The sequence below is a fragment of the Ranitomeya variabilis genome, chromosome 2, assembly GCF_051348905.1.
Source record: "Ranitomeya variabilis isolate aRanVar5 chromosome 2, aRanVar5.hap1, whole genome shotgun sequence".
Lineage (NCBI taxonomy): Eukaryota > Metazoa > Chordata > Amphibia > Anura > Dendrobatidae > Ranitomeya > Ranitomeya variabilis.
In genome coordinates, this window is record NC_135233.1 from 634,731,937 (window position 1) to 634,749,055 (window position 17,119).

General features: G+C 44.6%; 1 protein-coding gene across 1 annotated transcript in view; it reads left to right on the top strand.

The window, feature by feature from the left end:
* Nucleotides 1-17,119, top strand: part of KMO (kynurenine 3-monooxygenase) — a 705,013-nt gene that overhangs the window by 439,386 nt on the left and 248,508 nt on the right. The window lies entirely within an intron of this gene.

Below are 17,119 nucleotides of genomic sequence, written 5' to 3' on the forward strand. Positions count from 1 at the left end.
CTCAGATTTAAGTATTCTGGTCTGGAGGAGAAGATAGTTCAGTTGGAGAGAGACATTGGGGAGAAAGAAAGTCTGGAGCAGAGAGAAGATAATGGGGCCATGCAGCCAGGACCGACCTGCAGCTCCAGGGAAGGACGAGAACCCAAGGGGTTGTTGAATGTAGGGGAGCTACTGAGGAAAGAAGCACAGTGGAGAAAGCAAGGGGCTCAGAGGGGAACTGTGACCGGGCACCCTTAGAGGCGAAGCGCAGGAACCGGGCACCGGGAACCCGAGGCTTTGTTGTACTCTAGGACACATAGCAGAACCGGAGGGCATTGAACTGTATGTAATTTGCCCACACCACACCTGAAGACGAAGCAGCACCTGAAGAGCCCGGGTCGTGATAGAGACCCTGTAAAATAGCTCAAGCTGCCCATCATACAGGTACCTGTCCCAGGACAGGGGAAGGAAGGGGAAATTTGCCAGCAAGCTTCAGGCAGCAGGGACCTCACACATCAGCGCAAGTAGGAAAGGCTTACGGACCTCATCTGGAAGAGGGATCTACCATTGCCTCCAGGCTGGCCGGGCCATACCATCACCTGTACCTGGTACTCTGGACTGTGGACTGCTACTGCCAGTAAACCAGGTAAAGACTTTGTGTCCTCCAATTATTTGCCGGCATACACCATCCTTGCCATACACCTTGGGAGCCCTGGGGACCCCGCTTCACCTGTGGGAAGCATCACCATCTTGCTGCAACAACATCACCCCAGAGGACCCCTTTAAGCAGCATCAGTCCCTATTGACCGAACACCACAGATGGCATCACGAACAAACTCTTTATTACCAAATTCCCTTTAAAAGACTTTCCCCCTTTTATTGAGTGCCCAGGGCCACGGACTGGGTCGCAGCCACCATGACATCCCCTTTAAGAGCGACCAGACCCGTTACCGAGTATCCCCATTGCCCTGGTGGGCGACTCCCCAATATATTCCGCAGTGCTTTACAGGTTGCACACATTGTCATTGCTGTCCCAGATGGGGCTCACAATCTAATTTCCCTATCAATATGTCTTTGAAACATGGAATACCCGGAGGAAACCCACGCAAACATGGAGAGAACATACAAACTCCTTGCAGATATTTTGTTTTCCTTAGTGGGATTTGAACCCAGAACTCCAGCGCTGCAAGGCTGCAGTGCTAACCACTGAGCCACCATGCCATTATTCAACTACTGCTGCTAAAGCAACAGTAGCAATTAGATGTAATAACGATATAATAATTGCAAAAGTGGAACTACTTTGCCAATCTGACGGCCAAGCTTGCAACTGAATCTCTCGTTCCCAATATCAGATCAGAGTAACCAACTACTTCCATACCATATCATCAAATTAAACTTTTTTACCTTTAACAACAAATGAAAAACTTTGGTTTGTGTGGCTAGGTAACAGCTTGTTCTGTGGGGTAAGCTGTAGTTTTTATTACCATTTCTGTGTGGAAATTACTTTTTTATTGCCTTTTATTCTATTTTTGGAAACATGCAATTTGAAAATTCTTATTTTATTTTTTACTGAGTTTCACGTAACAGATAAAACATCTTTGTGTTTTAAGACTACAGACTTTTCCAGACACAGCAATACCAAAAGTTTTTTTACGTGAAAAGAGGCGATTTGAAGCCAGGTATTATAGACGTGCCAACGTGGCAGACATGGGTGCCTTGGCACCAACAGTGTATTGGGTGGGCTCAGCTCCTGATCTCACTCGATATACCCTTGTCTATGTGAAAGCATCATATGTCAGTAAGGGACTAAAAACACTGACAGATGAAGTTAACCACATTTATTATCTTGCTACTACTCATGAGCGAGTATACTCATTGCTCGGTTTTCCACAGCATGCTCGGGTGGTCTCCGAGTATTTATGACTGCTCGGAGATTAAGTTTTCATCGCCTCATCCGCATGATTTACAGCTACTAGCCAGCTTGATTACATGTGGGGATTACCTAGCAACCAGGCAACCACCACATGTGCTCAGGCTGGCTAGTAGCTGTAAATCATTCAGCTGCCATGATGCAAATGAAATCTCAAAACACTAACAAATACTCGGAGGTCACCCGAGCGTGCTCGGGAAAACCCGAGCAATGAGTACACTCACTCATCACTACTTGCTACAGATATACAATACCATGCAAAAGATTTATGCAGGTGTGGAGAAAATACTGCAAAGTAAAAATGCTACAGAATCTCTTCATACACATCTCAGCTGCTGAAGAACCTCATACTGCACACATCAGCTGCTGCAGAACCTCATAATACACACCTCAGCTTCTGGAGACCTTCCTAATGTGCAACTCAGCTGCTACAGAAGTTCATAATACACTCCTCAGCTACTGCAGAACCTCATAATACACTCCTCAGCTACTGCAGAACCTCATAATACACTCCTCAGCTACTGCAGGACCTTATAACATCCTGAACCAAGAGTCTGCTACAGATTGATGTCACTGCATGATTGTTCGCTCATATACCCCCTGCCCATCTGTGCATTGTGTACTGTTCCCTTCATTTTTCCTTTATACCAATCACTGTTGTGAAGAGCTCTGAATATTCTTTCATATCAACGTATGTGGCATTTTGATCTTTTAATCTACAGTTAATGGCTCCACAATTCTGTGATGTGTAATATATATATTCAGTGCTTAGTTAGACTGCACTCCAGCTGGCAAGATCTGTGAACCAGTCATGCCATGCTGATGTCATCATCATAGGTCCTTCCGTACATTTATGTTGCTGCCTTGCTTATGATTGGTCAGCATCATACTGGAAGAAGATGTACAATCCCCCAGTGAAATCTAATAACATCCACTTGGACTTGAAAGAGTTGTCCACCCTTGTGGACATTTGTTTTTCTTACTTAAATGCATGCAATTGCAGCTAAAAGAACATTTTTGCAAGTGGATTTAATTAAGAATGTTAAGAATGTTGCACCGTTTGACTCCAGTGTCCACTGTATTATAATACTTATTGCTGGCTGCCAAATGTGTTAAAAGGGTTGTCCACATTATTTTCATCAGCTGTGTCGAGGGCATGATTTTGTGGCACTTACTATTAGGGCTTATACTCATTTGCGAGAAAAACAAAGTAGTGCAATCCGATAAAAAATCGGATTGCACTCTGACTAATGTTATTCAATGATTCCCTTCTCATCTGCAACTTCTTTCTGAGCTCAGGTGGGACTGAGAAAAAAATCGCAACATGCTGCGAGTGGCCGAGTATATTGGACGAGAATCTCCAATGCAAGTCAGGGGCACGATAAAGGGGGGTAATAAACATTGCACTTCCCAGGCTATTAATATCAGCACACAGCTGTATACTTAGCATTTACTGGTTATTAACCCCTTACCGACATCGGGCATACGTTTACGCTGATGTCGGTCTCCCTCCCTTTGATGTGGGCTCCGGCAATGAGCCCACATCTTTCCAGGGAAATGTCAGCATTTAACCAGCATTTAAATCGCACTTCCGGCCATCAGGCCGGAAATATGCACACCGGTGACCCCCCGTCACGTGATCGTGGGTCACCGGTGTGTTGGCATGACAACCTGAGGTCTCCTGGAGACCTCTATGGTTGTCAGTGCCGGCTTGCTGTGAGTGCCACCCAGTGGTCGGCGCTCAAAGCAAGTCGTTAAATATGCTATGTAAAGGCGATCTGAACATCGCCTCTATGTACCAGAGCCGATCAGGCTATGGTAGCTTCTGGTCTCCTTTGGAGACTATTGAAGCATGCCAAAAGTAAAAAAAAAAGTTTTTAAAAATATTGCAAAAAATATTCAAATCACCTCCCTTTCGCCCCATTCAAATAAAACAAGAAAAATAAAATCAAACATATACATATTTGGTATCGCCGCGTTCACAATCGCCCAATCAATAAATAAAAAGGCTTAATCTGATCGCTAAATGGCGTAGCGAGAAAGAAGTCAAAACACCAATGCCGGCATGAACTCATATAAACTCTTCAGCGTGGGAAAATCAGCTGGCATTTTCCCATTCTCAAGAGTTCATTTGTGTTCATGCCGGCAGGGAGCGCTTCTTCGGTGACGTCATCGCTAGTCACTGAAGCTCCTCTCCCAGCATTTCATTCATTCCCCAGTAGTTTACAGCCGGGGGCAGTTGCATTAGCAGTGCTCCCAGATGTAAACTGTACATTCCCCTAGATGTGAATTACTGCGTGAGACTGACTGTACGCCAGGCAGATATGGGTATATTTTTGGTTTATTATGTCACGGTGGCGCAGTGGTTAGCACTGCAGCCTTGCAGCTCTGGGGTCCTGGGTTCTAATCCCACCCAGGACAACATCTGCAAAGAGTTTGTATGTTCTCTCCGTGTTTGTGTGGGTTTCCTCCGGGTTCTACGGTTTCCTCCCACATTCCAAAGACATACTGATAGGGAATCTAGATTGTGAGCCCCATTGGGTCAGCGATGATGATCTGTAAAGCGCTGCGGAATATGTTAGTTTCATTAAAAACTTTATTCTGCGTGTGTGTGTGTTTATTTAACCCTTTACAAACTTTAGGATTAGTAATGGATAAGTGTCTTATTGACACCTCTCCATTACTAAGCCGGCTTAATGTCACCTTTCAATGCAAAGGTGACAAAACTCCTTATTACCCCATATGCCACCACTACAGGGCAGTGGGAAGAGAAAGGCTGAGTGCCGGAATTGTCGCATCTTACAGAAGCGCCTTTTCTGGGATGGCTGGGGGCAGATGTTTTTTGCCGGGGGGGCAATAACCATGGTCCCTCTCTAGGCTATTAATATCTACCCTCAGTCGCTGGCTTTCCCTCTCTGGCGCAGAAAATTGCACAGGAGCCCACGCCATTTTTTTCCATGAAAACATTATTTTATTATATACATACAGGTCCCAAATTTTACACACACGTACTACTAACCGTATTAGACACTGACATATATAAATCTAACTGTTTTGCAATGGTTTACTGTATGTAAACCATGTCTCCTATCCTGCCAGCTTCTGCAATGATTGTATAGAAGCTGACAAATGAATTATCGGCTATTCTGCTATCTATCTCTCTATGAAATATAAAGATATATATATGTGTGTCACTGACATTATATATATATATATATACACTCACCGGCCACTTTATTAGGTACACCTGTCCAACTTCTTGTTAACACTTAATTTCTAATCAGCCAATCACATGGCGGCAACTCAGTGCATTTAGGCATGTAGACATGGTCAAGACAATCTCCTGCAGTTCAAACCGAGCATCAGTATGGGGAAGAAAGGTGATTTGAGTGCCTTTGAACGTGGCATGGTTGTTGGTGCCAGAAGGGCTGGTCTGAGTATTTCAGAAACTGCTGATCTACTGGGATTTTCATGCACAACCATCTCTAGGGTTTACAGAGAATGGTCCGAAAAAGAAAAAAAATCCAGTGAGCGGCAGTTCTGTGGGCGGAAATGCCTTGTTGATGCCAGAGGTCAGAGGAGAATGGGCAGACTGGTTCGAGCTGATAGAAAGGCAACAGTGACTCAAATCGCCACCCGTTACAACCAAGGTAGGCCTAAGAGCATCTCTGAACGCACAGTGCGTCGAACTTTGAGGCAGATGGGCTACAGCAGCAGAAGACCACACCGGGTACCACTCCTTTCAGCTAAGAACAGGAAACTGAGGCTACAATTTGTACAAGCTCATCGAAATTGGACAGTAGAAGATTGGAAAAACGTTGCTTGGTCTGATGAGTCTCGATTTCTGCTGCGACATTCGGATGGTAGGGTCAGAATTTGGCGTAAACAACATGAAAGCATGGATCCATCCTGCCTTGTATGGAGCATCTTTGGGATGTGCAGCCGACAAATCTGCGGCAACTGTGTGATGCCATCATGTCAATATGGACCAAAATCTCTGAGGAATGCTTCCAGCACCTTGTTGAATCTATGCCATGAAGAATTGAGGCAGTTCTGAAGGCAAAAGGGGGTCCAACCCGTTACTAGCATGGTGTACCTAATAAAGTGGCCGGTTAGTGTATATATATATATATAATCAGTATATATGTAGCATCCCGGGTAACCGGTTGTTACAGTGGCATTGCTTTCCTCACTGAGAGAGAGATGCTATGCTTGGAAGCAGATATTCAGCACATACAACACTGTTCTGACTTCAGGCCAGAAAGAGGAGCTCTGAACCTGGCTTCAGGGGAGCTTCCATGGACCATCAATTATTTTTCAACAGGACAAACCTCCAGGCTGTGTAGGGGCTATTTTATCAAGAAGGAGAGTGATGGGGTGCTACGCCAGATGACCTGGCCTCCACAGTCCCCAGACCAGAACCCAATCGAGATGGTTTGGGGTGAGCTGGACCGCTGTTATGATCCTTAGTGGTTGAGGATCACAAAATACTCCAGCTAAGTAACAAAACATAGGACAAGCTCTAGGGAGGTGGTAAACTGGACTGACCGCAAATCTGAACCTATCCAACACACTAGAAGTAGTCGGTGAACGTGACTAAAATCCTAGATGTCTCGAGCCAGCCTGAGGAACTAACTACCCCTAGAGAGAAAGAAAGACCTCACTTGCCTCCAGAGAAATAATCCCCAAAGATATAGAAGCCCCCAACAAATAATAACGGTGAGGTAAGAGGAAGGCACATACACAGGGGTGAAAGCAGATTCAGAAAATGAGGCCCACTAATACTAGATAGCAGAAAATAGAAAAGGGGTCTGTGCGGTCAGTAAAAAACTCTTACAAAATATCCACACTGAGATTTCAAGAACCCCCGCACCAACTAACGGTGTGGGGGGAAAAACTCAGTCCCCTAGAGCAACCAGCAAGCGAGGAAATCACATTTTAGCAAGCTGGACAAGAAACATGATGAATGCTGATAATCAAAAAATAAACAAACAAAAACTTAGCTTGGAGGGACTGGGAGCAAGGTAGTCACAAGGAATCTGAAGAGCACTGAATACATTGAGAGCAGGCAAGGAACTGAGTATTCAGGTGAGCTAAATAGGAAACCAACCAAGGATAACGAACCAGCTGATGCTGCCAACCTGCAGAAAGACAACACTACACAGTATCGCTTGTGACCACTAGAGGGAGCCCGAAAATAGAGACATCTGGCTGACATAAGACTGGAGCTGAAGAAAACCGGTGCTTCAACTCCCGAAAGGCCTCCACGGCCGCAGGAGACCAATTAGTCACATCAGAACCCTTCTTGGTCAAATCCGTCAAAGGTTTAACCACGCTAGAAAAATTAGCGATGAAACGATGGTAAAAATTAGCAAAACCCAAGAACTTCTGAAGACTCTTAACAGACGTGGGCTGAGTCCAGTCATGAATAGCCTGGACCTTGACTGGGTCCATCTCCACAGTAGAAGGAGAAAAAATAAAACCCAAAAAGGAGACCTTCTGTACTCCGAAGAGGCATTTTGAGCCCTTCACAAATAAAGCATTAGCACGCAGGACCTGAAACACCATCCTGACCTGCTTCACATGGGACTCCCAATCATCAGAAAAGACCAAAATGTCATCCAGATAAACAATCATAAATGTATCCAGATATTCTCGGAAGATGTTATGCATGAAGGACTGAAACACAGAAGGAGCATTAGAGAGTCCAAAAGGCATCACCAAGTACTCAAAATGGCCTTCAGGCGTATTAAATGCTGTTTTCCATTCATCTCCCTGCTTAATGCGCACAAGGTTATACGCACCACGGAGATCTATCTTGGTGAACCAACTGCACCCTTAATCCGAGCAAACAAATCAGACAGTAATGGTAAAGGATACTGAAATTTGACTGTGATTTTATTCAGAAGACGATAATCTATACAAGGTCTCAAAGAACCGTCCTTCTTGGCCACAAAAAAAAATCCTGCACCAAGAGGGGAAGAGGATGGGTGAATATGTCCCTTCTCCAAAGACTCCTTTATATAACTCCGCATCGCGGCATGCTCTGGTATAGACAGATTAAAAAGTTGTCCCTTAGGGAATTTACTACCAGGAATTAAATTTATAGCACAGTCACAATCCCTATGAGGGGGCAGGGCACTGGACCTGGGCTCATCAAATACATCCTGGTAGTCAGACAAAAACTCAGGGACCTCAGAAGGAGTGGAAGAAGCAATAGACACCAACGGAGCATCACCATGAATTCCCTGACAACCCCAACTTGACACAGACATAGCTTTCCAATCTAAAACTGGATTATGAGCCTGCAGCCATGGCAGACCCAAAACGACAACATCATGCAAATTATGCAGAACAAGAAAGCGAATCACCTCCTGATGTACGGGAGTCATGCACATGGTCATTTGCGTCCAATACTGAGGCTTATTCTCAGCCAATGGCGTAGCATCAATTCCCCTCAGAGGAATAGGAAATTCCAAAGGCTCCAGGACAAAACCACAGCGCATGGCAAACGACAAATCCATCAGATTCAGGGCAGCACCCGAATCCACAAAAGCCATAACCGGGTAGGACGACAAAGAACAAATCAAAGTAACAGATAAAATAAATTTAGGCTGCATAGTACCAATGGTGACAGGTTTAGCGATTTTTTTTTTTAAGCGTTTAGAGCATGCTGAGATAACATGAGTAGAATCACCACAGTAAAAGCACAACCCATTTTGACGTCTATGACTTTGTCGCTCAATTCTGGTCAGAGTTCGGTCACATTGCATAGACTCAGGTCTCTGTTCAGAAAATAGAAAAGGGGTCTGTGCGGTCAGTAAAAAACCCTTACAAAATATCCACACTGAGATTTCAAGAACCCCCGCACCAACTAACGGTGTGGGGGGAGAAACTCAGTCCCCTGGAGCAAGCGAGGAAATCACATTTTAGCAAGCTGGACAAGAAACATGATGAATGCTGATAATCAAAAAATAAACAAACAAAAACTTAGCTTGTCTTGGAGGGACAGGGAGCAAGGTAGTCACAAGGAATCTGAAGAGCACTGAATACATTGAGAGCAGGCAAGGAACTGAGTATCCAGGTGAGCTAAATAGGAAACCAACCAAGGATAACGAACCAGCTGATGCTGCCAACCTGCAGAAAGACAACACTACACAGTACCGCTTGTGACCACTAGAGGGAGCCCAAAAATAGCGTTCACAACAGACCGCAGAGTGAAGGCAAAAGGGCCAACAAGTGCTAAGCATCTCTAGGAACTCCTTCAAGATTGTTGGAAGACTATTCCCGGTGACAACCTCTTGAAGCTCATCAAGAGAATGCCAAGAGTGTGGAAAGCAGTCATCAAAGCAAAAGGTGGCTACTTTGAAGAACCTAGAATATAAGACATAATTTCAGTTGTTTCACACTTTTTTTGTTAAGTATATAATTCCACATGTGTTAATTAATAGTTTTGATGCCTTCAGTGTGAATGTACAATTTTCATAGTCATGAAAATACAGAAAAATCTTTAAATGAGAAGAGAAGGTGTGTCCAAACTTTTGGTCTGTACTGTATATTCTGGTCTGGAGGAGGAGTTAGTCAGTCTGTTGGAGGGAGAGACAGAAAGAGAAGTCGAACAGAGCAGAGTGGAAACAGATGGAGAGGGTCTGAGAGGAAAGCTGGGTCAATGCAGCCACGTGAGGTGCTGCAGCTCCTGGAAGGAACGAGAACAGAGCAGTCTGTAGGGGACTGAGAGGGGCAGTGGAGCGCAAGAGAATAAAGAGCTGAAGTGAAGCTGTGACTGAGCTTTCGGTAGCTGGAAGACTGAGGTTGTGGGGGTAACTTCATGCCCCACAGCAGAAACCGGTGGACAGCTGGATTTCAAGTCACCTGTCTGCCATTAACACCTGAGGACACAGTAACAGATAGAGCCTGGAGTCATCCTGAGAGACCCTGTAAAAAGGCTCGAGTTACCTGTCGTACGGGTAGTGTCCTACCTAAAGGGGGACAGAGAGAATGTGAGGACCTTGTGTGAGGCCTAAGGCACCAAGGGACTACAACACAGTGCAGAGTGGAAGGCTTCCAACTCCACCTGGTTAGGGGGATCCCTGAGTCGCTTCCAAGCCGCCCGGACTACACTAGCAACTGTGATCTGGACCCTGGACTGTGGCTGCCTTGCATCAGTAAAACAGGTAAAGAGACTGCAACCTTGAGTCCTCTAATTATTTCTGGCACCACACCATCTTAGCCATGCAGGACCCAGCTTCACCTGTGGGAGGCCATACCATCCTTGCTGCAGTACCATCACTCCCCAGAGGACCCCTTTAAGCAGTGTCGGTCTCCCTTGACCGAATACCACAGGTGGCATCACAAACATGTATTATTTTACAAACCCCTTTAAAGACTTTCCCTTTAACATGGGCGCCCAGGGCCATGGACCGGGTCACCGCCGCCGTGACACATCCCTTTTACGTACCGGACTCAGTACCGAGTACCTTAAGGCCCTGGCAGGCGTTCCAACTATGTATGTATTCGATGTGTATATATCTATTCTATCTATTCTATTCTTACCATGTCAGTGTGATTTTACTGTTCGCCAAACATGAATTGCCAGCTTTTCAAAGGACATCGGTGCATAAAAATCGGACAGCACTGGCATGGTGCGAGTGCTGTGCGATCTTTTTTTTTCTCACACCCATTGACCCATTGGATTGGCAAGTCTGGTCCGAGATACGCAGCAAATCTCAGCATGCTGCAATTTTTTTCTCAGTTCAATTTCAGCTGAGAAAAAGCTTGCAGATGAGATGTCACCTATTGAATAACATCGGTCTGAGTGCAATCTGATTTTTTTATCGAATTGCACTCGTCCGTTTTTCTCACAAGTGAGTATGAGCCCTAACGGCTCGCTCCCACATGTGTTTAAATCGGATAAATGCAATCCTATTGTTCTGTTCTCAATTGCGGTTTTTCCTGCTCCAATTAGATTGTGACGGGACAGTAAAAAATTGCAGCATGCTGCGATTGCATGCTGAATTTGGATCTCATGAATCGATATAAGTCTATAGTGTGAAACATCACACTGCACTAGGATATCACCTGAGTGCAGTGCCATTCCCGGCAGCAGAGGAGAAGGAGAAATTAACTTCTCCGTCTCCTCTGCAGCTGTGCTGCGATCCTGTCATGCGAGAGGATCAGAGCACAGAGCACTGACACGCTGCCCCAGCTCACTGCAGAGCAAGAGCAGAGTGTCATTAGCATATCGCATCAGATGCTCTCGCATGGGATGTGATTCGCTAGTGGAACCTCGGCCTCATGAACAAATTTATTTATTTCTCTTTAAATAAAATAAATCAAAGTTTGAGCAAACTCTAACTAGACTGAAGTTCTATGTCAATATTCATACAATTCAGTGAAAGTCCCTAGAGAGAATACCCAGTAACTTTCGCTCACAATCTCTTTAATTGGATCCCCGCCTCTACAATTTTTTAAAACATTTTCTATTGCTTGAAACTTCAAACCTTTGTAATTTTGATTATGTGTTTTTTTTTAATGTGCATCACTAAACCTATTTTAATGTTGTAAATATGCTATCGAAGCCTGGTCTTTAATTTGCACATAGTTATACCACCAATGGTCTTAATATTGACTGATTTTAAATCTAGTTGGAATCAGCGCAATCTTGTATTTATTTTATGTTACTTGTACATCTTCCTTCTGTTAGAACAGAAATAAAGGATAGTAGACCACTACGGAGTGCAATCCTTAAAACATGATTTTGTAATGAATATATTAAAACTGTACAACTAGTACGAACAATGAAAAACATAAACAACGCTGCTGACATGCCTCCTGAAGAAGTCTGAATAAAACGAGCGTTGGGGTGGCGGGGACATGCTACATCATCTCTAACCTCAGTGAGTACTTTTTCAAATTGGGCTGTATTTACCCACTGCTCACTACTGTCACTGACTTTTATTTAGATAGATCGCATAGTCATATTTAACTATAATAGCATATCATATTTTCCTGTCTGCTACCCACTCTTAAATACTACCCACTTACACACTGGCCACCAGTATTTGAGCCATTAGGCTCTTTTTCCCCATTGCCAAATTAAAAATTCCAGCCATTCAATATATACTACAAGGTTTTCTCATTGTTTTGCACTATGCACTTTTATTTGATGAATATCTGTCCCTGTTTTTGTGCTCTGCAGCCTTGTTTATGTTTTTCATTGTTCGTACCATTTGTACCGTTTTAATATTTTCAATAAAAAATCATATTTTAAGGATTATACTCGGTAGTGGTCTAGTACCGTTTGTTTCTGTTCTATCCAATTTTTGAGTTATTGTCCTCTGCATTCACGTTTGTTGGGACATTTGTGTCAAATATCTTCTTTCTGTTTCAAAAAACCACATGCGATTTAAAAAAATTTTTCTCACTTTTGGCTTAAAAATACTAATTTTATTTATATTTTATCAACTATGAGATTTGTTTTCACATGAGCCAAATTTAATATGGCATATTATATTTTAAATAGTAACTATTCATTGATATATTTTTACTTTATCATCAGATGTTTGTGTTCAGACAGAATAAAAATAGATGTCATTTAGAGGACTTTTTATACAAAAAAATCTTTTTATATACTGTATGTGTTTCAGGTGAACACGGATGATTAGTATAAATAGAAGTGGAGTTCAAAGCTAGCTCGGAAGAAGCAGCATTGTTGAAACGCTAGACAGGCTTTACATGATGTTTTATATGCTGTGTTTGATGTATCTTTTGATGATAAGAAGGCTAAATTGAATAATTTTACACCCAGTAGAAGTACAAAAGAAGAATATAAACTGCTCAAATACATAAAGGGAACTTAAACAACACAATGTAACTCCAAGTTAATCACACTTCTGTGAAATCAACCTGTCCAGTTATGAAGCAGCACCAATTGTAAATCAATTTCTTCTGCTGTTGTGCAAATGCAATAGACAACATTTAGAAATGATAGGCAATTAGCAAGACAACTCCTATAAAGGAGTGGTTCTGCAGGGGGTGGCCACTTACCATTTCTCTGTTCTCATCCTTTTTGGCTGTTGTTTTGGTCAGTTTTGCATTTTGCCATTGCTCTCACCCCTAGGGGTACTATACAGTAGCATGAGGCTGTGTCTACAACCCACAGAAGTTGCTCTGATAGTGCAGCTCATCCAGGATGACATATCAATGTAAGCTGTGTTAAGAAGGGTAGTTATGTCTGTCAGCACAGTGTCTAAAGCATGGAGCAGATACCAGGAGTAAGGCCAGTACATCAGGAGATGTAGAGGGGACAGTAGGAGGGCAACAACCCAGTTGCAGGACCACTACCTCCTCCTTTGTGCAAGGAGGAACAGAAATAGCAGTGCAAGAGCCCTGCAAAATTGACCTCTAGCAGGCCACTAACATCCATGTGTCTGCTCAAACTGTCAAAAACAGACTTCATGGGGGTGGTATGAGGGCCTGACATCCACAAGTGGGTGTAGTGTTTGCAGCCCAACTCTGCAGGGCGATTGGCATTTGCCAATAAACACCAAGATTGGTAGATTCAACATTGGCACCCTGTGCTCTTCCTGGATGAGAGCATGTTCACACTGAGCACATGTGACAGATGTGACAGAGCCTTGGGTTGCCATGGAGAATGTTCTGCTGCCTGCAACATAGTCTAGCCTGATCGTTTTGGCAGTGGGTCAGTAATGGTGTGGGGAGGCATTTCTTTGGTGGATCACTCAGCTCTCCATGTGCTAGAGGTAGCCTGACTGCCATTAGGTACCGGGATGAGATCCTCAGTAGTGTTGAGCCACCCCCTAGTGTTCGAGTACGGTTCGGTCCGTCGAACTGGGGTGTGTTCGATGAATGTTCCTCAAACGTTCGACGAACATCGTCAAACCCCATTGAAAACAATGGCAGGCAAACACAAACACATACAAACACATAGAAAACACATAGAAAACACCTCAAAAGGTGTCCAAAAGCTGACAAACTGCTCAGAAGACACAACAAACACATGGAAGAGTCACAACTACATATAGTCATGCGAAAAGAAAAGAGGTAGAGTAATAAAAGGAGGAGGAGACACAGATATAGGCATGTCATGCCCTTCTAAAATCAAGAAAGGCTGGAGTAAAAATCTAAAATCACCCTACCAACACCCAGACGTCGTGACAAAAAATTTAAAAAAGAAATATCTTTAGGTAGAATGGCGGCGGGTCCATTCAGAACACTTTCCTTAGAAGACGTAGTGGTATCCCCGTTGGGAGTTGTGCCAAAAAAGGAACCCAATACATTCAGACTAATCCACCATTTGTCATATACAGGGGGCAGGTCAGTAAACGACAACATCGATGAGGAACCTATACTATGTACTGTACCTCCTTTGATGATGCAATCATGCGGGTCAAGAAGTTGGGAAGGGGCACCATAATGGCCAAAACAGACATTGAGGGGGCGTTCCGGTTACTACCTGTGCCTCCGAAGAGTGTCCTCCCATTGGGCTGCTTCTGTGAAGGAGCATACTACATAGATCGCTGTTTGCCCATGGGGTGCTCCATATCCTGCTCACTATTTGAGGCGTTTAGTTGCTTCCTCGAATGGGTAGTCATGGACGTTTCTAAGGGGGGCACATATTATCCATTACCTCGATGACTTCTTATGCCTGGGCCCAAAAGATTCGCCACAGTGTGAATACACGCGGTAGTCCACCTGTGAGAAGGAGAGAGCTGGAGGGAGAGTGGACACCCCAGAGCCGAGGGGTTAGATTGAGAAAGGAAGAAGGCGGTGTAGCTTGCTTCATGGGTGGGGTACTCTGCTGAGTAGCAGAAATTGCTACTAGGCCCAAAGTATTGCCTGGGCTAGATGCAGTTAAAAATTAGTACTTAGATAAACAGGCGGTGTAGCTTGCTTCCTGGGTGGGGTACTCTGCTGAGTAGCACAAAATTCTACTAGGCCCAAAAGGATTTCCTGGGCTAGATTCAGTTAAAAATTAGTCAGTAGATAAACAGGTGGTGTAGCTTGCTTCATGGGTGGGGTACTCTGCTGAGTAGCACAAAATTCTACTATGCCCGAAAGGATTTCTTGGGCTAGATGCCATTAAAAAATAGTACTTAGGTAAACAGGCGGTTTAGCTTGCTTTATGGCTGGTGTACTCTGCTGAGTAGCACAAAATGCTACTAGGCCCAAAAGGATTTCCTGGGCTAGATACAGTTAAAAAGTAGTACTTAGATAAACAGGCGGTGTAGCTTGCCTCATGGGTGGGCTACTCTGCTGACTAGCAGAAACTGAAGCTTTGGAGCAGACCTCTGAATCCCAGGCCATAGTATGAGTAAAAAACTCTGCAGACAACCCCACCCACCTGGAATTGACAACGTCATGGAAAACACAGCAAGGGGACTTCAAAAAGAGTCTCCATTTAAGTGGCATCAATTTTGCCAGAGTTTTTTTAAAACGGTTGGTGAGGTGATTTTCAAAAATCATCAAGCTTTTAGTCTCCCCGGGTTGACACAGGGGTAGAAAAGTCCTTGCAGATCCAGGATTTGATCATCTTGATGAACGTTAGTCTGTCTACATTGTCACTGGACAGCCACGTGCGCTTACCTGTCAGCACACCACCAGCAGCACTGAACACACGTTCAGAGAGAAAGCTGGCTGTGGGGCACGACAAGATCTCCAAGGCGTGAGTGGCGAGCTCAGGCCATTTTTCAAGATTGGAAGCCCAAAATGAGCAAGGGTCCAGTTCCTCAGTCATGGCATCGATGTTAACTTTGAGATACTCCTGTACCATCCTCTCTAGACGCTGGCTATGCATCAGACTTCTTGTCTCCTGTGGCCTTGCAAAGGATGGTCTAAAAAAATCTTGAAACGATTGGAAAAAATTGCTGTTACCACCAGATACGATGTTACTGTTATGGTTTGAGTGATGACTCGATAGTCCCACGGTTGGCAAGTTAGAACTCAGAAATTCACTACGTTCACCGCTGGTGTTTTGCGGAAAAGCAGATGTAAGATTCTGTAACAGTCTCTGCTGATACTCCTGCATGTGTGAATCCCTTTCTATGGCAGGAATTATTTCAGCAAATTTACTTTTGTACCGGGGATCAAAGAGTGTGGCAACCCAGTATTCGGCATTACTTCGGATTCTGACAATCCGAGGGTCATGTTGCAGGTAGTGCAGCAAGAAGGCACTCATGTATCTTGCACATCCAGGAGGACCAAGTCCTTGTTGTCTTGGTGGCGGCGAGGTGAGAATCATGCTTCCTTCCTCTGCCCTCTCCCCCCAACCTCTCACAACAGAAATTTGATCAAGGTCTCCTTCATCTGATGAGACTTCCATGCCCAGCGCCAGTTCGTCCTTCACTTCTTCCTCGCCTCCTGCACCTTCCTCAACAGTTTGGCTGCTACCATGCGCCCTCGGTAATCCCTCTCCCCCAGCCTCCAATGCCAGCCGCCTTGGTGCTGCCGACCGTCTGGACCTTGGAGATATTATCCCTTCCGCATACGACTCCTCCTGTTCCTCATCCTCCTCTTATTCCACCACCTGACTCCGAATATTGTTTAAGGTGTGCTCCAGCATGTAAATCACTGGAATAGTCATGCTGATAATGGCATCGTTAGCACTAAACATCTTTGTCGCTATTTCAGAACTGTGCAGAAGGGTGCATAGGTCCCTGATCTGAGACCACTCCTGCAGCGTGATTTTCCCTACCTCTGGATCTCGTTGGCCTAGGCTGTATGTCATAACGTATTGCACCAGGGCTCATCGGTCCTGCCACAGTTGCTGCAACATGTGCAGAGTTGAATTCCACCGTGTGGGCACATCGCATTTCAGCCGGTGAACTGGCAGGCCCAACGACTTCTGTAGAGATGTAAGTCATTGAGCTGCGGGATGCAAACAGCGGAAGTGAGCACACAGCGACAGTGCCCTCTGCTGAAGCCCATCAAGTCCGGGATAGTTGGATAAAAATTGCTGGACAACCAGGTTCAAAATGTGAGCCATATAAGGCACGTGTGTGACATTGCCCCAGCGAAGGGCCGCACCCAGGTTTGCAGCATTGTTGCACACGGCCTTCCCTGGCTGCAGGTTGAGTGGAGACAACCATTGATGGAACTCGGTCTCCAGAGCTGACCACAACTCCTCAGCTGTGTGACTCACATTTCCCAGACATTTCAATGTAAACATTGCCTGATGCCGTTGAGCCCTGG